This window comes from Xiphias gladius, chromosome 13 (assembly GCF_016859285.1).
Source record: "Xiphias gladius isolate SHS-SW01 ecotype Sanya breed wild chromosome 13, ASM1685928v1, whole genome shotgun sequence".
NCBI lineage: Eukaryota > Metazoa > Chordata > Actinopteri > Istiophoriformes > Xiphiidae > Xiphias > Xiphias gladius.
This window is the reverse complement of record NC_053412.1, coordinates 13,530,689-13,555,104: the sequence shown is the minus strand read 5'-3', so window position 1 is coordinate 13,555,104 and position 24,416 is coordinate 13,530,689. Positions and strand designations below refer to the sequence as shown.

Genomic DNA, 24,416 nt, shown 5'->3' with positions numbered 1-24,416 from the left:
TGTTCAGTTCTCTGCTAAACACTAAAATTAAAATTAAAAAAACAGTACTTGTTGCTTAGCAAAGGGCATAGAGGGTACAGTGTGTCTTCCAGTGTTGAAGCCTACAAGTGCAACAAGTACTGTTTTTTTTGGGATGGCATGCAACTTGGCCATACTGGGAGTTTTCTGCCATGTTATAGCAGCACGGCTCCAGGGATTACAGTGTTGGTCCGTCAGTCAGTTCGTCCACCGCGTTGGTCCACACTGAACAACTGGTTGGGTTGCCATGGAATTATGTGCTGACCAGAAGATGAGAAGCCGGCTAACTTCGGTGGTCCCCTGACTTATTCTCTAGCACCACCAGAAGGTTGACATTTGTGGTTTTGAATGGAATATTTCGAGAACTATTCGACGGGTTGCCATTAAATTTGGTACACATATTCATGTCTCCCAGGGGATGAATTAGACATAAAAGACTGATCCTCTAAATTTTATTCCATCACCATCATTGGGTGAAAATTTGAATTTGTCCAGTTCTTTGAGGTATGACCAAACACCTGCAAAATAAATGACATTCTCATCAGCCTGAGCTGCACTTTAGTGCGTTAGTACTTTCCTGTGAATTGCTTATTAGCAGATGTTAGTGTACTGTTATGACCTAACATCCATCCATAGCTTGCTAAAATGTTCATCGTATTTTGCTTCTCATCAACAGACCAATGTGCTGTATTTAGATGGTTTAATATGAAGACATGTGAGACTACAAAACAGCAATAAACATAGAAGTTGCTAGCTAAATTGTATAAAATCTAAACATAGTATTGTTACTTCAAAATTCTTATTAGTGGCTTCAATTACATTTGGAGAAGATCCACATTCTGTCTCGTCCATCTGTGATTAGGTATGTAATTAGCATGCACACTGTGGTAACTTATTTGCCATCAAAGACTCTAATTGGAACGAATATCATCAATATCCACTCTAAAATATATAGGACATCAAGAACATAAGAAAAACGTATTGCTATTGCCACTGAGTAGGCTAGAACAAAGCGGATGGAAACAGACAGAGGTGTGCTTCCCACCGTTAACTGCTGCTGTAGGGATAGGGAAAGGCTACCTCCTGTCACATGTGCAATCCGACCTTCACACCGTAATTTCCCAGGAATGTGGAAGTGAGAAAGTACAATCATAGCACTTAAAAGTATTTCATCCCGCTGTGAGAATGCCACACCTTTGGCGCATCAATTACTGTGTTACAGTATAATGTAATGGAAACTTATATCCTGAAGTGAGCAAAGTGACCACCAGGGAGCTGCAAAAACCAGTCAAGAACCATTAAGTCCAATAAACCCTCATTTTATTTTATGCCCACTCTGATTAAAATGGAGTCTGCATTAGATAATTTGCAGCTGGAAAAAAAGGAGCATTTTACAATCTGACTGTAGTGCAACTGATTAAAGTATGCAATAGCCTTGAGATGTCAGGTGCAGGAATTGAACACTTGACTGGGAAAAACTGGCAGACTATTAATTTCACGTCATAAAGTACATTGAACAGAAAGAATTTGCCAACATAGAGAATGAGGATACGTCAGACCTCTTTAATGTTCAGGAAAAACCTCCAAAAAAGCGGTAGATATGTTAAAGCTGTCATTACAAGATTTAAGAAAAAATGCAATGCATTATCTAATGAACAGAAGCATAACCCCCCCCCAAGAAGTTCCAGTACTCCAGTAAAGAATATGGCCCCAGCACCCCTAGTAGCTCTATGGGGTGCAAAGATTTTAAGATGGGAGAGTCAGGCCAAAAAGATACGCGGAGTCAGAAATGATTGATGCCTTAATCCATGCAATCACACGAGGCCTGTAGTTACTGATATACCTTGAAGGGAAAGAAAAACTTGCCAGCCAGTCACAGACTTTTCAGATCTCATTACCATGGGAGTGGTGCCACAGGGTTATATAAACAACTCACCTCTGAGATTCAGAGCCATAATTACAGCCCTCAAAATTTCTTGATAAGGGCAATTAACCTGAGAAAGGAAATCCTGTTTGCTTCTCACGAAGCTAAATCAATCTTCTAATATGACTCAGCACTAGCCCTAATCTATTCATGCATACTGTCCTGACTGGCTTACAGAATGACAATATTGACCTGAAAGGTGACCTGCAGCCTTACCTGCTGCAGCCGAACACTTCAGATGAGCTGCTGCTGGAGAAATTGAACATTGCACACATCACTGAAAAGGAGAGACAGAACAAAAAAGAAACATGCTGCTCCCTCCCGAGTAATTAATGTGAGTACGCTCTAGTCCACTGAAGTTGAAGAAAAGCACCACTCAGCAAGCCCCTCTGCCCCCTGTTCTGCTAGCGAAAAGAAATCTGCTCTGACATGGTGCTGTTCAAAGACCAGGGAGCTGAGGTCTCCAAAGTCAGGGAAACCATCCAAGGGTTCACACCTGGACCCCCACAGTATCTCCCACCAAGTGGAGAACGAGAAAATGTGCTTGCGCCGTATCCGCAGTTTTCACTCCCAAAGTCCTCATCCTATAAGACTGAATCAATTAATGCCATGTAATTTTACCACCAGCAGTATCACCCAGCATTCGGATGAGGACGGATGAGGGAAAAAGTTCAGTTCCAACAAAAGCTTTTACCACGGCAACAGTGGGGAAGCAATGAACATTTCAGAGCAGCTTGTAAAACACAGAGGCTAGCAAAACCAACTAGGAAGAGCCCTTTAAATTATGAGGGGTTGCTCCCATGGGACCTGGAGCAACTGGCAACAGAACTAAGTCCCCATTTGGAATCAGTTGTGAAGAAAAGAATAAAAGTGAGGAACTCAGTTTGTAAAACCACATTATACTGCTCAAAAAGAAGGCCACAAAACCCACTGGCATGTACACAGAAGACATTGTAAAAAATGGATTTTTCTCATCTTAGGAAATACAAAGAAAAGCCTTTATTAATGCAGTGAGTGTAGGGCAGACATGTGTGTTTAATGTGAGGACAGCAAACAAGACTGTCAATGTGTATAAAAATAGCTCTATCCAAATTGAGTGTTGAGCACAGGCCCCACCTCTCAGAGAGGATAAGACTCTGATTTTGATTGTCATGACAACCCACAGTAGTCTGAGGGACTAGAGTTTTGTTTCAGTGAAGGCAGGCATGATCCCAAAAATCATTGTTAGTGCACAAACCCCTACAAGTCATGACATTACAGTGTCAGGAAGGATTGTTATTGGAACCGTACAGTCAGCGAGATCAGTATACCCTGCCGACACGCTGTAAACAGATCACCTACTCCATCCATCCGCTGTGTCGGGCCCAGAGCTCCCGTGAAAGCACCCCTGTTCATTTGACTCACCTTAATGGACACCAGAGACAAATAGCCAGTAAAATGTTAAAGGCACAATACGCGGGTTCTGGAAATTGAGCTACCACTGGCATGAGACCCGAAAAGCAAAGCGCTCTGCTCCTCTCACCCCTCCCTCTCCCTGCTCAGTTCAACTCCATCCAGCCTTTCACCTACATCCTCGTCATGCACACTGTCTCAGCTAAAGCAGGGATAGGTGCCTTGGCGGCGTGCGGGTCAGACGTAGCGATGTCTTCCAGCAGCTATTACTAGTTTGAAGCCTCAGTATGAGAGGTGTAGTAGACAAGAAGGGCCTTCACGTAATGAATGACAGCTGTGAGCTGTCAAGAACATTAGAAGGGGGTTCCGTGAACACTGTCACTGAGTTCGGCTGCAAATCCACCATGAGATTTCACCACAATAACCGCTTCTAATCCAAAACCTTCACAACCGCACGTTTGAGTGAAGGTCTGATCCAAAATCGGACAAGTTTAGGTGGGTATGCATTTATTCATAAACTCTCCAATCTGTAAACGTACACAAAAGCATAGTATGTTATGTAAACATATACAGTATGTTCACACTGCTTTAAACAACATAGGGGGGTTGGCGTGTTGTCTGTGGGGGCGTGTTGTCTCATATACTGATGAGACAATCGAAATTCACTTGAATTCATTTTGTCATTATGGGTTATTGAGCGCAGATTGACTGGCAAAAATGGACAAATTTTATCCATTAACAATTAAATCTACAGCACCATAGAGTGTGCAAAAAGTAAAGGGGTCGGAACACGTTCCGAAGCCACCTTATGACTTCCTACCACAACACTAACAGACCAGTGTCCATGTTATTAGCAAATCTTTTCTTCTGTCATGTTCTTTGAGCGCTTCCATGGACAGCAGTGCAACCACAGATGCTGCTGATGGAGGGTCTCACTGTTATGATATAAGCTGGTAACATGCTGTAATGCTGGCACAGCGGTGCTGCTGTGAGGCACTGTGAGAAAGTAAAATATAACACCAACATTAGTTTTAGAAAAACGTCCTCTTTTCAAAACAAAAAGGTCTTGTCAATGTTACAGTAATCGGTTTTTTAGTGCACACATACTGTCTACACAGTTTCTCGCAGTTGCAGCAGGGTGTAATGATGATGTAGAAGGCTCTTTACTCACATGGAAACTCATCAATGGGTCCTTAAGGGCCTAAGGCATGAGCCGGCTCATGTCATTATGGGTTATTGACAGGAAGGACCTGATTCTCAGGAAGGGTCAGGTCCTTCATTGTATGCAGCAAGATGCCCCACATGTTCTCTCAGTCTGTTGTCGCGAGCACCGTCTTCTGTGCTGTGGGGTGCTGGGGAGGAGGCGTCACAGCAAAGGACACCAACAGACTGAATAAACTCATGAAAACAGCTGGGTCTGTCATGGGATCCGAACTGGCCACACTGGAGGAAGTGATTGCGGACAGAATGCTTGCAAAGCTGCTGGCGAGCCTGGGCAATGCCTGCCGCCCCCTACACAACGTGTTAGCCGAGCTTAAGAGCACCTTTAACGACAGACCTATTCACCCCCGTTGTGCAAAGATGCTCTAGACTCTACAATTCAACTGCTTCTGCCAGGCCTGTTGAAATGGAACTGCGAGTGGACTTGTCTTTATTATTTATTTTCAAGACTCTGCTCTTTGCACATCATGAGTACCAGAACACTTAAATACATCTGATCACTTGAATGATCAGGGCTGCTTTTAAAGTGAGATTGACTTTTTTTTTTTTTATTCTAAATACTTCGCTCTGCTTGACTGTATCTGGACCTTATCAATCTTCAGCACTTGATCTGTACCTTATTTTTAACCGGACTATTTAGTCAATATCCCCATTCATCCATTCATTGGTCTCTCTACTTATTCATCTCAGCAGCTATTCTGCTTATCTATCTATCTACACGTAGTTGCTAGGAGAATGGGTTGCTTTCTTCATATGTTACACAACTATTTGTGGCCCTTCAAGTGTGGTTGTGTACTGTAACACATCGTATGAACTGCATCCCTTCAAGCGTAACCTGGGCCTCACATATAAAAATAGGAAAAGTAGATGATTAGGTTAGATGCAGTAGGGGTTAGAGTGAGAGAGATGATGGGCAGAGGGTTGAGTGAATGGAGCAGCCTCTTCAGACAAATGGTTCAACTTAATCTAGTGGGCCAGATTAAGTGAAAGACAGAGGGTCAGGTGGATGGCTAGGGAAATTATAGTTGGTAAATAGGTAAAAATTTGGTAGGTGATTTGTTGGTAGTTAGACGCAAATTTGTAAAATAACAGATAATAATCATTTTGGAAGAGAAAGTTCAAGTGAGAACTCATTCAGTTAGACACTTATTACAGAGAATTATGTAGACATACTGTGTGAATAGAAACTAGTGCTCACCACTACTGGGTTTAAAGATTTTAAATCACCCATGAGTACAGTCAGCATATCCAGTTCAGCTTTCACACTGCAATCCATTAGCTATATTTGAAATTTGGTCAAGAACAGTGCCACTGGAGGGCAGTACCTAAAGAGGGGGAGATAATGAATCATCGTCATCATGACAAAAATCTGCACACAGGACACTTTTGAAGGCCTTGAGTATGAAGCAAATATTTTGTGGCTAAAATTCTGTACAGCAATTTAAATTGAAATGCTCGCCTATGAGAGGCTCTAGTTGTTCCATGTATTGTGTTGTATACTGAAACCCAAGGCAGAAATATGTCAAAAAATGCATTCCTATTTCGTCTGGATTTTGTGTGACCTTTCCAACAGACCTGTATTCCTTTTTTTAAGAAACAAAAAGGAAAGATGTCTTAGATGGCTTTAGATTAGTTGATTATAGTCTGGGTCTGAAGTGACCTGTCCATACCTTTCCTTTAGCTGTCTGTATGACAATGAATGCTGTGGAAGTGTGGAAAAGGGGTCACTAGGGCTGGATATAGATATACTGTAAATAGGTATATGAGCTGATACTACCAGGGGATTAACTAGGGTTGTTTTACCATATATGGTCAAATAGTTACATCTTCATGGTTTCAATAAAGTCAGATGGCAGTTTATTAGGTACACCAAGCTAAACTAATATGGTCTAATACAACAGTCCTACAACAAATCCTACCTTGATGGTTATAATGTTCCATTTTTATTGAAATTGTTTCAGAGTGGTGTCGGTTCAACTGTGTGATCATTTTACAGGATGCAGTTTGTGGTGCTGTTGAATGTGTTGCATTATACAGAGAGGTGTTTGTGCTATTTAGCCTACATTCTTTGATATTAATGGCTTGGAAAATGACAGAAAATTTTAATAACAGAATTTTTTTCCCAAAAAATGTATCAAACTATCTTCTATACAATGTGAACCTTGTGAAGGTCTAATCTTGGAAGTTGAGCTGTTAAGAACAATTAATTCTTTTAAATTGGGAAGACTCCTTAAATTGATGCTGTAGCAGAATACAAAATGTTCTTTGATCTAATGAAACACCTGTTACTAACATGCTTTAATCCTGGTCATGACAAAGGGATGCTGATACTCTACATTTCTAAAGAGCCCTTACGTTACAATGCTATGATGCTAAAACAGTGGCAAAATGCATTGCTGTTAAAATTAAAGGGTTCATTTCGGATATTATACACTGCCATCAAACAGGCTTCGTTCACATTCGTTTTATTGGAGTTAATATAGGACACTCAGTTTTTTTAATTTTAGCCCCTCGTTTATCCAGTGTATAAAAGTTATGTATAATCATCCAAAAAGCAGTCATAAACAATATTTATCTCTCTGAAGACTTCGAGACATCGAAAGGGCCTAAACAGCGTTGCCCACGCTCACCATATTTATTTAGAATTGCAACAGAAACATGAGCCATTAGGATTACATCAAATATCAAAAGGTCTATATATTCACAGCTTGACTGCTAAGGTATCAATGTACACAGATGTCTCAGGCTTTCTTTTATACGCAAATTGAAATTCCAAGAATGGATTTAATACAGATTTAGCAGGTCTGAACCAAAATTAAGAAACGTATACTATACTGTGAAATGGGTCGTTACAAAATACAACTTTCAAATTATCCTTTACTTTGCCAATAACCTGGAAAGATGGCGGTCTTGTCACATTAGGAATTCATATTTCAAAGCACTTAAGTGAACTTTCCAAAGCTTATATATCATCGTCTTTGAGATGCGTCTAATCCTTGATTGGAGTCCAACTGTGGTAAATATAAGATGTCACAGCTGATATTGTACATCAGGCCAAACTGAGCAATCGGGGGAAAAGGCCTCAGTAAGAGAGTTGACCAAGAACTCGATGGTCAAACTGGCTGAGCTCCAGAGATCCTGCGTGGAGAAGGGAGAAACGTCCACAAGGACAAGGATCACTGCAGCACTCCACTGATCTGGGCTTTATGGCAGAGCAGCCAGACAGAAGCCTCTTCTCAGTGAAGGACACGTGAAAACCCGCTTGGAGTTTGCTAAAAAAAACAAACACCTAAAGGACATTCAGACTGTGAGATTACATTTTAACTCTTCACCTGCCCAATACTATTCCAACGGTGAAGCATGGTGGTGGCAGCACCACACTGTGGGGGTTTTTTTTCAGCGGCAGGGACAGGATGCTGGTCAGGGTTGTGGGAAAACTGAACAGACCTCAGTTTGGGATGATCATTGCTAATTTACAAAAAGTTGTACATGCTTTTATCTATTCTTGGCTTTATTACTGCAGTGCACTTTAATCAGGTATCAGCCAGGGCTCACTCCACCCTCTCCAGTTGGTACAAAACGCTGCTGCTCGACCCTTTACCAGGTCGAAGAGGCATGATCACACCCCCCCTGTGTTTGCCTCCCTACACTGTCTCCCCGTTAGATTCCAAAATGATTTTAAAATTTTCTTGCTCACTTTAAAGGCCTTACGCAGCCTGGCTCCTAAATACCTCTCTGATTTTTTGACCTGCAGAAGGAGCCCTGCTGGTTACTCCTGGATCACAGTTTGTGACAAAGGGAGACTGGGCTTTTTCTATCAGAGCCCCGCCACTATGGAACTGCCTCCTGAACTCAGACACACTAAGCCTCTAGCTTCTTTTATATCTCTTCTTTAAATTTTATCTAAATGAAAGTTTTTTGAGCTTATGTCTGACAGGTTTTTATTTATATTGTCTTATACCTATTTATTTGATCTTATTCATTTTTTTAATATATCTTTTGAAAAGTCCTTTTGAAAAGCACTTTGTAACATGATAAGAAAGTGCTATATAAATAAAGTTTATTATCATAAGAGTTTATGGTTAAGAGACAACTCTGTATGTGGCCTAGTCAGAGCCTTGACTTGAACCCAATTGAACAACTCTGGAGAGACCTGAAAATGGCTGTCCACTGACGGTCCCATCCAACCTGACAGAGCTTGAGAGGGTCTGAGGAGATGAGTGGCAGAAAATACCCAAAACCCCGAAGACTCGCGGCTGTAATTGCTGCCAAAGGTGCCTCAACTAAGTACTGAGTAAAGGGTCTGAATACTTGTGTCAATATGATATTTAGGTTTTTCGTTTTTGATACTTTCACAAAAATTTCTAAAGTTCAGTTTTCGCGTTGTCATTATGGGGTATTGAGTGTAGACTGATGAGGGAAAAAATTAATTTGAATTATTTTGGCATAAGGCTGCAGCAAAAACAAAATGTGAAAAAAGTGAAGGGGTTTGAATACTTTCTGAATGTGCTGTATATATACAGTATATACATATACTTTATATAGAGTATATACATATACTTTATATATAGAGTATATACATATACTCTATATATACAGTATATACATATACTCTATATATACAGTATATACATATACTTTATATAGAGTATATACATATACTTTATATATAGAGTATATACATATACTCTATATATACAGTTTATACATATACTGTATATATACAGTATATACATATACTCTATACAAAGTGTTTCCATGCAGGAGGGAGTAATAATGTGCGTTGTGTGTTAGAGCCGACAAGCTTACATAAGAAAAAATTCACCTCTGCCACACATAAACACGCACTGCATGTGTCATTATGGATCGAAGTGGGCCGATTTTGGCTCAGCCATTATCATCTTACGCAATGCACTACACTGTAGAGTGTGCTTGTGTGTGTTTGTGTGTGTCGGTGTGTGTGTGTGTGTGTGTGTGTGTCTGTGTTAGAGTGAGTGCGCACTCACATTACTCATGTGCTTATGTGCCATTTTAAGTCATTTCTAAAATTGCACAGCAATAAGTGCTCTGTCTATCAGCCTCTGGCCTCTCCCCGTCAGCAGGGCTGGTGAGCTTATGAGGCGCGTGAGCCTGAAACACGGAACTGATACAATTACTATCGCTTTAAAACCTGAGAGTCACTGCAAAAAAAGTTACCTGGTGGCAGATCTCTGTCATGGCTCTCGTTGTCTTTATACAAGCACGGACACCAGCATCCACACTAGTCATGCATTATGTTCAAATAAAAATAAATCTGACCGTAATTGTCAGGACGATGATTTCTCACACAACTGTTACGCAGAGCAGAGTCATGCCTTTTTGGTGTTGTTATATGTATTTCAGTCCAACCACCACATGATGGTGTAATAACCTTAGGAAATGAATGTACTGGCTTTCATGTTCAAAAAATGGAATAGAATACACTTTTACACATAACTTGGAATAACTTCTGTACAATAGTTACAATAACTGTTTTCAGCTAGTTGTCAGCATATTAAATCACATCTGGATTTTATCTGTATACAAGAGCAGCAGCTCGGTGGCTAACAACAGTTACCAAACAACTTCAGGAGCTTTAACACCCCTGTCTGGTATAAGGTTTACCCCGGTTTGTAACTGGACAAAACGAGACAGATTGTAATCAGATTTGTGATCTAGCAAATGGAGTTCATTACACTTAATATGTTAGGTGTAAACCAAAGCATATTAAATCACAGGTGGATTTTTATCTGTATACAAGGCATTTGAAATGACAAGTGTGAATGGGGCCAAGCTTTCCACAGTTACCCTGGACAGGTATGTGCCAACAGCCAGACCATCTCTTCAACTAATTTTTGAATTACACTGTCAGATTCATGCTAATAAACAGGCAGAGAGAGAAACAGAGAGATTGAGTCAAGATTTATTTTTAGTAATTATAGAGAGAGAGCACAACAAACAACAAACCACATACTAACAATGAACAATTATCTCCAAACGTCAGTATTGACAACTAAAAAGTAAGTACTTGAATGCTTGTTTTTCCTTTTTCAAATATTCAGACTAAATAGTTGCATCAGTTAAACAAAAGTGTTCACTTGGGTCATTTTCACATGCATTAGATTTTATTAACAATGTAGCCCAGACACTTTCCGCATCCCTTGCCTTCTCTGTGATCTCATATTTTCTGTTTCTGTCCAGCCCGTAAAACATTACAGACGGTGTCATTCAGTTATAAGTGTGTGGCTCCACTGACTGTAGGGCAAACTACAGTACCGACCAAACTACAGTACTGATCAGGTGTGGCAGCAGCCATTTTTTCTCTTTGTGGTCATTTTTGAGTCTCTTTGTAGTCGTTTTGAAGTTATCTGTAGGTGTTTTCGCTTGACAATGTAGTTTGGAGTTGAGTAGCTCCTGTTACTAACCTAACTAATGTAACTACATAGTATCCTCAGTGTTGTGTTGTCCTTTTTCCTTGTTGTGCAACTGGAGCTGTAATAAAGTAGGTATATTTTTTTGTGTGTTGACCTCACACACCACTAAGCTGGCAGAATCTGAAAAGTTTAAACTTCAGGGAGCTCTGAAGGGGTCCTCAGTCAGAGTAAGACACACAGTCTGCTGTTAGAACTGTTGGCAGGTGTATTGTAGCTTTTCTCACTGGTCCCACATGTCGGGGTGATGCCCCAGGCAAAGGGGGTGACCGTGTTGCAGCGGGTGGGGTCCGAGGCAATGATTCCATCTAAGGGTGTGTCTCTCCGCTCAGTCTCAGTTCTCACATCAGGCTCTTTGTCTGACTCTATATGAAAGATAAATTTTAAAGTTTTATTATTTAATAAACCACTGTGCCCCCCCCCCCCCCACACACACACACAATTCTGTCATCCACTACTCCTCCATTTCACATATTCAACAAAGTCCATACATCCACGAAATACACAGCAGGTTAATGCATTCTTTTCCTCTTACCCTCCACCACTGACCACTATCTCCTGTTCTCTGGTTATTATTATTATCCTGTGCTTTCTTCTAGTGTATCTCCTCTGGGTTTCAGAAGTGGAGGGATGCAACCCCTGTAGGATACGGACTCTCTAGTGTTTTAAGTTCCGCTATGAAAAGGAGGAATGATTACAGCAAGCAAGAACTGTTCGATGTACATAATGGCAAGACAGACTCAAAAAATTGTGAACATGTCCTTTAAAGAGTCTAAAACTTTGAATTGTCTAACTCAGACTGCTTAAGCCTCATACCTTGGAATGTATTTTTGCACAGAACAGAGTCAAGGGATTTTGGCCCTCATCACTTACATTAGAAGCATGTTAGAGAGGGATCCCTTAGTGGTCAGCATGAACAGGAGGAATGAATATAGCACGTAAAAACAGTTTTAATGCTCATTTTGGCACTTGACTAACGTTTCCAGACTCATATTAGCTCCGGCTGATGTGTAGAATACATTTTTGCACTGAGAGGGCTGTGGATTTGTCTTCCATCCCTTACACTGAAATGGATTCAGGATCTCATCGAAGTAAGGACAGAAGGGAATGACTTACCACCCTGGTGACTTTACAACAGGGTGGTAAGTAACAGACAAATTTTATGATTTTATGTACAACATTTTCTTCTTTACCTCTTTTGCTCTGGCCATGAAGGCCCTCCCTGTAAAGACAGGTCGTTCCAACCTCTCTTCCCATGATGGTATCTTCTGACACAAACGGGTTCCCCAGCAGGAAGTAAGTGGTCATCCGGCCTTTACCCTTCACCTCAATCTGCCCACGCTGTTGTATGCTGAACCCTGCATCCTTCAGTTCACTAAAGAGGGGATGGGGTTGGGGTGTGGGGATTGGGTGCAGGGCACGCAGAGGATCGGAAAAGTATGGGTGAGGTGTTTTATTAAACATGTTATTAATGATGCATCATATTTCAGATACTGTAGATGTCAATCCTGTCAGTCCTCGAATCAGCAGCTGTCATTACGTTCTCTATGCAAGGAGAGTGCCCTTACCTCCACAGGTTGGGAGTGTGTTTAATGCTACTCTGTGCACACAAGACGACACAGAGATTCAGTTTCGACAAAATAACGAAGCACTTGAAAGGATAAAAGCCGCCAAGCAGCATATTTACACAAAATAAATCCTGTGTAAATGCACCTGTGGATGTATTAACCAAGCTGCTTGTTCAGGGAAAAAAAACCCCAGAAACAGAAGTCCACTACGTCAGACTTGCTACATGTCTATCCACCGCCGCAATCTCCACACTGTTTCTTTCTGCCTTGTTATAGAAAAGACCCATTGCGTGACACCGGATATTAATCATGAGATGCAGTATCCTCCATTATGAATGTAATTCCAAAGATAATGGGCTGAAATTTTCCAGTTGAAGCAAAAGAAAGAAAAATAGTTGGAGATAGTGGGAGGGAGGAAGAGAGCGACAATGCTGCATTTCTCTTCTGCTTATATTCACTGTTTAGGATTGGATGGTTTGAAAGACAGTGTACTACAGTGAGTCAAGTAGAGCCACATGGTATGAGTTGAAACACTAATCAGAAATGATCTTAAAATCTGTTTTCATTATCACGCCATTTTAAAAACGCCCAAAGCTGCTTGCAAAAAACAGTTTGAACAATATTGGAAACAAAGCTTCTTAAAAACAAAAAACCAAGAAAAATCAAGGAAAAAATGAACAAAATAACACTAATTCTGGCTGCTGAAGAACAGACAGCTTGAAGGTGCTCTGACTCTGAAAATCTGACAAGTTAGTGGTATATGAAAATGTCAACAAACAGTTTATAATTTCTGCAGTTACAGCCACACACATAGAAGAACAATCTCAATCTCACACACACACACACACACACCTGTACGTGGAAGTACTGAGATGAATGTGGTCAGGTAGTCCATGACTCTCCATTCTAGAGGCAGTGTTAACTGTGTCTCCGAACAGGCAGTAGCGAGGCATCTTCTCCCCCACCACCCCGGCTAACACTGGGCCGGTATGGATACCCACACGGATCTGAAACACACATACACACCATGTCAGCAAATACATACAGGCTGGATTTCCAATACATCTCTTTGGTTGAAACTAGTTCCATGAAATCTGTTCACAGCAAGGTCTGTGAGTTATCCGGAGTAAACAGATTCTGGAGAGAGATGCTCCTGTTGAAATTTTATGTCATTTTTGCATCACAAAAAACTTTATTATACTGGTTTGGAGGCAGAAATCTCAGAGACAAGAAAGAGGCAGCTCCCTATGGACAGCATCGATCTGGAGGATTACACAGAGACTCTAACAGCTTACAACAGAAAATGTATTGATGATGTCGCAGTCATTAAAACCATCACATCAAGACCAAACCAGAGGCCATGGCTGACAGCAGAGGTTTGGATGTTGATGAGGACCCAAGACGCTGCATTTAGATCTAGAGAGAAAGCAACCCTCAAAGCAGCAAGAACTGACCTATCATGAGGCATCAGAGAACCAAACGAATTTATGCACAGAGAATCAGTGGGTACTTTCCTGATAGCAAGGACAACTGGTGCTTGTGGAAGGGCATCCAGGACTATCACAGAGTATAAAGCCCCACTACAGACGCTGAACAACTTCTACTCACAATTTGACAGGTTGGTTCTGCATGTGACTGCAGATAGTGTGAGGAAGATCCTCTCCAAGGTCAACCCTCGCAAACCTGCAAGAACAAACAGAATCCCAGGTCGTTCCATCAGGGCCTGCATAGCACAGCTGGAAAATGTCCTTTCAGATATCTTCAACATCTTCAATATCTCACTGGCCCAAACAGTCATCTCTACATGCCAACCAACCACCATCATCCCCATGCCCGGGAAGTCTCCCATTTGCTAACACCCCCATAAAAGCCCCTCATCACGTTCAATGCCCTCCAGTTCGCCTAACGCTCAACATCTGCCCTCCACCTAGTCCGGTCCCACCTGGAAAGAAAGGAAACTTGTGGGATAATTGTGTAGAGGGCTGAGCTAAGGTCAATGAATAGAATCCTGACTTAACACCTGACTGCGCAGCACACATTGTTAACCATCAAACAGACTGCTGTAGAGAATGTCAGAAGCACAGCGCTTCTGGGAGCGCAGATCACAGAGGACCTCTCCTTGACTTCACAGCAGCGTCTCCACTTCCTGCATTGACTGAAGAAGGCGAGCCTCCTTCTACCCGTCTTCACCCCATTCTACAGAGGCACCACTGAGAGCATGCTGACCACCTGCATCACTGTATGGTACGGTAAGACATTCCAACGGACAGTGAAAAGAGCCTCTTCACTCTCCTACCGTCCGACAAGAAGTACTGGTGCCTCAGGGCCTCCTCTGCCAGGCTCTGCAACAGTGTCTTCTCTCAAGCTGTGAGGATCCTCAACAGCTCGCACACCTAAGCCAAAGCCCCGTATCCCCTCCCATGAACTATAACACCCAGGCCAACTCAGCCCTCCCCACAGACAATACAACAGGCCTGCATCTACTACAAGGACAGTATTGACTCTGTGCCTTACCATCCACTGCACTGTCCAGAATAAGCTACCAGTCATTTTTTTACTGCAATGTTTACAACAAAAATCTTGTTGCACCTTACTACTGAGCTAGCTGCTAATGAGCCAAGCGCATGCTGCTAATGTAAGAGTGCTCACTCTTACCCTTAAGACTGTGCTGTGTTTGTTATTTTTAGTTAACCGTTTTTAGCTTTGGTCTACAGTTATTTCGTTTTTGCATTTATTACTGTTTAGCACATGTACTTAATATCTGCTCTATGTTACACTGTGGTCCATGATGAACAACAATAAGGCTGAACTTGAACTGGAACTTCATACAGACATCTCAAAATCTAAAGGAATAAAATCAAATCTGTCTGTATGGCTAGATCACACTGAAGATAAATGAGACAGTACGTTTTATTGTATTTTGGGGGAACCAGCCCTTTAAGGTTTTGGTTTATCAGTAATTCATTTTTGTATATACCCAATTTTTTCATTTATTTTATACATTCATATAAAATTTTCTATGTAAATACAAAAGACATAACTAGATTACATTCATATATGAGCTATAATGTCTAATACTAGAAGGTTCAGTCACAACAATCTACTAAAGACATGACATTTAAAGTATGATGACATGTAATTGACCACTTACAAAATAAAAAGGGCCCAGCATCATCAGCATTATGCAGGGTAACCAAAACCGTGACTTAACATGTGACTAGCTTAGCTGTGGTTTAGGACAGGCTCAGTTCAACTAGAGCTTGCAGCTGCCCACACAGCTGGTTCAGAGGAATGCCACAAAATAATGTTGTACATCTTAAAAAATGGTATTTGAGGAACTTGGTTTCAGCCTTCAGATTTTAGATTTTCCAGTTCAGTTGACCATACTGCTAACTGCTGAGAATGGAATTTAGAAATGCCAATAAAACATTATATAGTGTGTGTGTGTGTGTGTATCATTTATAGTCTAGTTGCTCTTTTAATTATCTATTCATTTTACCATTACTTATAATACAAAAGTACATCATATAGTAGAACTTGTTGGTACTTGGTACTTGTTGGACCTGCTCTGGTGCATCCTGTAACTCTGAAATCAAAAATGACATGAGGCAATGTAACTACACAACTGCATTAGTCTGACTGGCCAGATCATACACGATAAAATAAAAGTGATACTGTAAAATTATTTGAGCTGTCAAAATCTCCTCTGATACTGAACTCTATGACCTTAAACCTCTGTTAGACCAGGTTTGCAGCAGGTTTATGTTAAACCTCAGATACCATTACCTCTAGTCGCATTTAGTGGATTTCTACCGGACACAGCAGCTGAACTACAGGTGCGGTAGAAACTACAGCTTCTGCAGTGCAGCATGGCATATAGTATTAGGAAAGATTAGATTGATTAGATTGAGGAAGATCCCCGATTACCAGCAGGGCAGAGGAAAGAACCAAATTCACAACTATTGGCTATAACTGTGTCTATTTTCTGTACTGTATGTGCACACAAGAATGCCTATTCAGGCCTTGTTGCACGGTCAGATGAGAAACTCAGAAGCACTTTGCATTGTAGAATAAAAACTTTCTCACCTGTATGGGTTTGCCTGTTACAGGGTTGGTGACCTCTTTGGCAGCTATCCTCATACCCAAAGCAAAGTTTGCCACTCTGTGAGCGTGGGTTTCTGTAGGGACTGGAACGCCACCGACCACCATGTATGCATCACCAATAGTCTCAACCTTAAGGGAAACCAATAAAACCCAAAGCAATTGAAATATAATAAATATTCAATTGACCAATGTGAATTTCAAATGCAGTTACGTACTTCTATTAAAGAGATTATGACAAATCTTCCACGATCTACCATATTCAGTGTGCTTCACCTATAATCTCTCCACCCACTTAAACATACACCAACAGAAGTGTTTCTCTACGATTGTCTGTTCTGTCTATTTCAATTAACTTCTATGTTACTCTTTGTTTTGTCATATTAGTTCAACAAGAAAAAAAGAGCAAATTGCAAACATTAGAAACGGAACCTCAATGGAAAGAAAAAGGAATTTGAGAGGATTCAGATTCAAAAAGCAAGTTTTATGCAGGATTCAGATTCGATGAAATGACACTGAACCCCAAGACTAGCTACTTCACAGGTAGATCATGGTTAAATTCAAATTGAAAGAGGTATTTATATGCTGAAGCTACAGGAAATCGGAATTGTACATTTCTAGCTAAATGGGTGTCAGTTGTATATGAAAACCTTGTCATCGCCACCTAGAGATTGTGAATTTGTAGCTGAATGCTGTAAGTGTATAAGTGTATAAACTAATATGACAACTATACAGAGGACGGTCTGAGTAAGAACAAGTGGGTAATTGTGGAAAGAGTTCTTTACTGTAATTATAGCCAGCAACCTCATCCATAATAACTTAAATATTTATTTTAACCACCACAATATCCATCCTATACCTCTTGAGGAGATGACGACAAGATGTTACAGGAGGGATATTACCTTGTAAATGTCATGTACGTTGGTGAGTCGGTCGAACCTGGAGTACATGGAGTTGAGCATGTGAACGATACAGATGGGCTCACAGGCTGCACAGATGTTTGTGAAGGTTACCACATCACTGAACAAAATAGTGCACACCTCAAACTCCCCTGAAAAAAGACAGACACTTTGATGGAGCAACAGACAGATATTCAGACATAGACAGCTGGGTTGACAGAGAAACAGACTGACCTGCCTTTACGCTCTTCCCATCTTTAAGCTGATTGGCTATGTGACGTGGAAGCATGGCATACAGCAGAGTCTCTGTCTTCTCTTTTTCAGCCTCTAGGTGCCGCGACAGGATTCTCAGTTCCTCCTATAGACACATACACACACAAACGCACACACAGACTCTAGCACAACTGCTGTACCACTCGCAGATTTGGAGAGTGTCACCGTTAAAACACCTTACTTGTATTTTCCAGATATAAATCCATATCAACTGAAGTATACGCTCAGTCAGTCACATTATTGCCTCATAGCTCCAAAAATGCTGTGCCACTTACACTGAAGCATTATAATAACTGGTGCAAATTGGCACAATCTGAACTCACAGCACCACAAATTTACAGCCTAAGGCAGATGGTGTGCTTTTTTTTTTTTTGCAGTTTTGTCAACATATGTGTCCTGTTACCTTCAGATGATGCAGGAATTTAGTGAACTGAAGGAGAAGTGTTTTGTGCAGTGTAAAGTATCTGTGTACAACAGATATCACACATAGATTAATACAGACTGTCCCTGCTTCAACCACATTAAAAAACTTTTTTTTACATTGTCAATTTAAACACAACTCTTGGTTGGTGAGTGTTTTATTGAAATAGTAGATTTATATTTTAAGCATTATTGCATTATTTCTGTGCATTTGCTGTGAGAATTTAGTTTGCTGTTCCGGATGAAATCAGCACAGTGCCAGTGGAGTGACCTCGCTGAAGAAACAGACGTGGTTCTGAAACGTCTCTTGGCAGCAGAAGAACACCAACGACTTTTTTGCACTGCTTCATCTGAATCCTTCCACCTGTTTGTTCCCCTCCTCCCACCTGTGCAACCGTGAGCTGGTTGTAACTAAAGGTCTCTCTCTCACGCTGTCTCTCTTTCTCTGACCTAGTGCGTCTGACTTTATCTGCTTTCCATGATTCCACATGTGTAGGGTATTTGTAGTATATCCTGGCTCCTGGGCTGCTCTCATGTGTTGTTTTTTTTGCCAAGAGTAACTATTGTGCATTGATTTGGTGTCAGATCAGCAACTCTCAGCGACCAGCTGGAGCACACCTCCTGACAACTCATTCAGATCAGCATCCTCTCTCTCATCTCATTTGTCCACACAATGAAAAATCAATTATCAAACAAATTGGCTGTGAAACTAGAAACAGGCCTAAATTTCTAATTAAGAAGCTTTTTAGCTTTCCTTGTAATATTTGGCAGTAGAGGCAGTGTTACTTTAATAAACTCTCTTTCTCTCTCTCCCCCCTCCTGAAGCAGTCCATGGTTCTGACAGGTTTTTATGACACTCCCTGACACATATCAGATATATTCAGAATAGCTGATTTCAGGCGCACTGCGTCACTGAAGATGTCCAGGAGCAATAGCAGGACTTGAACGCTCTGCAGCAGTCTGATGGGAGTAAAATAAAACAAAACACAGCCCCTCCTGGTGGACAGATAAAGCATTGCAACTGGCTCCCACACATGGTGCAAAAGGGGTGTTAACAAGGCACCGCTGCATTCACTGCGTCATCAAGGGGGGATCACAGTCTAGCCACGTGCAGAGCTGGGACCCAGCAGGGACCTGCCAAGGAGCAGTTGGTAACTTTAGGTTGCACAGAGGCTGCAAGGTGCCTCTCTATAGAGACGGTAGTTATAGTTAGTTTAGTGCAGTTCTCACATGGGAATGACTATGCATTGATATTTGAATACACTTTGTTTTGTTGACTAAATATACTCTTTAATTTAATAGTTCTGTCATATAACATTATCGTAACATATATCGTGTTTTTTTACCGTCCTTCCCCATTTTAAAAATGCATGTCAGTAACGTTTATCAAGTATATTTTAACTGACTTACTCTGTACTTCTATCGGGGTACTTTTTTACACAAGTAATTGTACTTCTACTGGAGTAATATTTCTTTAAAGTAACTAGACTTTTACTTGAGTAAGATTTTTGTAGTACTTTTTCGACTTCTGTTAAAATCAAATCACTGAAGAGGTGCACTGCATTTCAAAGTTGTCCAACAGAGGGCAGCATAAACCTGCCAAATCTGCCACTGCAAAAGCACTTTCACTAGTTTTCTTGAGGAGGTGCGACGGAGCTTTTTCTTTTTGGAGGAAGACACATCATTGATGCCAAAATGACAGTCAACTGTCCAGTTACAGTTTCAGGGCAGGACCATAGGGAGAGCTTTTTGGTAGTGACATGAGCTGATAGCAGCCATAACAGAAAGAATTTCACATTAAAACAGTTTCTTGTGAGGGACGATACCATTGACTCTACAATTACAAATTTTTATTTCAATGATCCAATATCGATTCTAAAAAATGGAGGATAGTGTGGATTCTGCTTTGTTCATTCAGTCCCTGCCAGGTAACTAACACTAGCTTGTTAGTTACATAAGCTTAGCTGACATCAGCTCATCTGCACATATCAGGTTGATGTCCTGTCAGCCAAAACAGTGCAGATGAATTAGTTGAGCAGACTTTCAGTTTCTGTCCCGTCTGTCCTCACAGTGATCATTAAACTGGATGTACTGCACTTACTTGAAGCATCTGCTACTGACAGTCCATGTGTAGCTGTATGAGACGGCATTTATTTTTTAAAATAAGCACAATGATGATTCCCCTTGTAGGTGGTGCAGGCTTTTTATTTTTCTTGCTCAGCTGTTTTGCATTTCTCACAGAAAATAACCAGGAAATGTGTTTGCAATTCAGCCAATAATGTGTGCTTCACATTATTTTATTTTCGAGGAACAGTGTTGCTCACTTGTTGAATGTACAAGAACGCTTTTTATTCAACATGTTTATGTGATGTAACTGAACAATCAAGAATCAAATCAAAGTGAATCAATCCTGGACTCTGTGAATCAAAATTTATTTGAATTGGGAGATCAGTGCCGATGATGATGCATCTTCTTCTTAAAAAGATAAAGCTCTTTTGCACCTCCTCATGATAAGTAATGACAGTGCTTTGTATTTAGTTTTGGCAGGTCTGCTGTCCCCTCCAGGACTGAAATGCAATACACCTCTTCACTTTCTTTTCAGTGTAATGATTTGATTTTAATGTGGCCTGGAAAATTCATGTCACAATGAACCACTATGCATTAAGTTATTACAAACAAAAGGCTAAATATTTGCCCGTTAACATTTATGTTTTTCATCTAGTTAAGACACAGTAAACGTATACATAAAAAGTAAATACAAATAACAATGTGTATTGTATTTCACTTTTTTGTGTTTTCATTTAGACATTTCAAATCTTCCTTACCTCTACTGCCGTCCAGTGTGACCAAGTGTCCAGCTGACAGCGCTGTCAGCAGCCTGGCAGGAGAGACGACCCGCGGTGCGCTAGGATTTTATAACTGAGCTATGACGAGGACGCACACTTTCACTTTAGGACTGTGTTGAAATCTGATGTTTTTCAAATCACAGATGATGAAGAAGGACATTCAATTTTCAGTCTTACAGATCAAACATGAGGCTAATATAAATGGATAAAGGGTTTAGTGTGGGGCAGCTTCTCTGCAGGTGTGCTGACCTGACACCAATCGGGCAGGGGAGTGAATAATATATGTAGATAAAAATATATAGAGATAAGAAAAAGCATGAACCATGAGCACATGACAAATTAATATAATGAAGACAACCCATGGTGTTACAATTCATCTTGTGAACATGAATGTCTGAATTAATGGCTCTCAATCCAATAGTTGTTGAGACATTTGCCATGCTCACGTGTTTTAAAGCTTCACGTCATTTTACATATCAACATGCTCTGTTTTCATTAAATCAAGTTCATTGTATTCATATAATTTAAATTTATATAGCCCAATATTACAAACCACATTTTTGCCTCAATGGGAAAATGACTGTTGTTCTCATAGAACTAAATAAATGCCACCATTTCTATTGAGCTGTTTCTTATCTTGTTGATGAACTGGGCTGCCATTTTGTCCAGGACTAAGACAGGAAAAAGACCTCACGAACTAGAAGCAGCTTTCCTACTTTTTTCCTCTCCAGCTAGTTGGTCAGCTCCATCTCAGCTAGACGTTGTTGGTTGAGGAGAACCAGGTCTCTGGTGACGTCATGCTGGGCCAGGTCAGCCAGGTGAAGGCCGACATCTTGAAGTTCCTGTAGGCTTCGTAGCTTCGGAGAACACAGGTACAACATACAGCCGAGAGAATCCATCCACAACATCTGACCTGCAGATAAAATGAATACAGATTAACATATGGAATTGCATTGCAGTTATTATTTCAGCAGTTCCTGACCCTGTTCTTGGTTGCCCACTGCCCTGCTCATTTTCCCCTTTTCTCTGCTCCTACTTACTTACTCTCTCCTCTTAGAACCTGGTGGGACTAAGGCCCCAATGATCCTCTTGCACCATATTGAGCCTCAACCCAAGTTCACCTTGTTTATCTTGGTCCTGCATAAAGTCATTTTTGGTCTCCCAGGTATGAGCGCAACAAGGATGTCCACACAGAGGTGTGACCCTGGGCGACAATTGGCCACAGAGTCAGTCCAATGACCCTGTGGTTGCTGATCTCAGACAAGGCTCATCTCTGTTCTGGCCCAACAATGGTGGAATGGATTCCTCACTGAAGTCAGGAAGCACAGACACTGCAGATTTTTCCCATGGGCTAAAAACCACCTTTTCAGAATACACCTCAATGCCCCATACTAGCACTTTCTGATCTTTTATTTCTTAAAAAAAAAGAAAGTTTCTCCAAAAATACAACTAGAAGAAGATGAAGTTGATTTGATTGGTTGTGGGGGTTGTGTGTTTATAAAATGTATTGAAGTGCTGTTTTACCTCTTAGTTTGAGCGTGGAGTATTTGTCCTTGTAGTTCTTCAAGACAAATTGACTGTTGATAAATTTCCTGATGCTCTCAATTTTAAAAGTCACCTGGAGGACAGAGAAAGAGGTTGCACAATACTGCTTTAATGTTTACTACTGCTCACCACAACAGTACTATTCTACTAAATTTCATAATTCTCTATTTGGCTTCAAGTTATAATCAAACCCTGTTTTTATTACTATTTATAACCCGTATTTTTTTTTTTTTTATCAACAACCACTCTATGTATTTACATTCAGAAATGACTTCTTTATATAGTAGGAAAGGAAATGTCAAGGGATTCCTGAAACAGTGCATGTACTGTATGTAATCCAGGGTTACTGTTTTTAATTTGAGCTCAGTGATATCACTGATGTTAGCTGTTCACTCTCTCACAGCTGTATCTGAGTAGTACTAATTTACTGCTGCTACAAGCCCAACATTGCCTACTGCTGCTAGTGTGCATTACTAGCATTCAGCTGGCAAAGCACAGAGTGGCTCCCATTGCGAGTTGAAGGGGGGTGAGGAGGGAGAGACGGGAGGCTACGATACTGTGTGAGGTAAAAGCAACAGGTTCTAAAAACAACAGGTTGTCCCTTACTGTACTGATTTGGCCCAGTTACAAACAGAGTCAGGAGTCGCAGCCACCAGTCATGGCGACAACCACAGCACATGGAGGCCATATGAGGGATTTGAAGCAGCAAAATAAAGCGATGTTTGATACCAAGAGCATTGCAGCCTGAAACTACAGGAGCTAAACTGAAATGCTGGAAATATCATCAAAAAACTCAAGCCAGGTTTACTTATATTTGTCTAATTGTTAACCTAAATAAACTGAAACGGATTCCGAGCCTGTTCGCACTCTCTACTTTGGATCCTATTTTAATGGCGCAAGTGCAATGAAAAGTGCAAAAATGTTTAAGTCTGGGATGCACGACATGACATGAAAATACATACAGTGCAGTTTTCTACTTTTAGTTGATACAATGACTGTAAAAATAAATAATATAAACAATAATAATTTCAGTCACATTTCTACTGCATCTCACATTAAACATGGTCCAAACATATCGTACTTGATGTCACAGAACGCCACTTTTGCTGCAACAGGAGGCAATGATGCACATGATTTATGGGCCCTGGTAATCTGACGTCTCCTGCATAAACAGGCAGAACAAATACCTATAATTGACCAATCCAATGTGTGTAGGATGAATCAAGTTGGGCAATCCTCCATAATGGCACTGCACTGCACTAATGGCAAATCGGAGGCTGCCGACTTATCAGACAAATCTGTCCCGTTTTCAAAGAGGGTGGAACCATTTGCTGTGGTATTTAGTTTGCTCTTGTTGCCTACACAGGAGCACTTGCTTGGTCACATACATGCGTGCATATTTTCTGCATTTAAAGACATACTAAGCAAATTGAACCTCTAAGTTTAGACAAATACCTTCTTCACATAGGTGTCCTAGTAAGGTCAGGGTTTATTAAGCATTGGGCAACCCCAGGATTAATAGCTGTTCTGTTCTTTCCAGTCGTTACTGTACTCTCCTGTGTATTGTATTGTATTGTAGCCGATGTATTTTAATGTACTTTGCTACGTTTTTCACACCTCTGTGACTAAATTTATGACTCTTGGCTCTGTGACTGTATTTTACCTGTGGGTGTACAATGGTGAAGTATTGGTCCAATTTAGCATCTCTGGCATGAAGACCTGGAACAAACTTTTGTATGTTCACCCCTGTCTGCCTTATC

General features: G+C 40.8%; 1 pseudogene; it reads right to left on the bottom strand.

Moving 5' to 3' along the window:
• Positions 1–11,169: 11,169 nt before the first annotated feature.
• Positions 11,170–24,416, bottom strand: part of LOC120798386 — a 20,664-nt pseudogene continuing 7,417 nt past the window's right edge.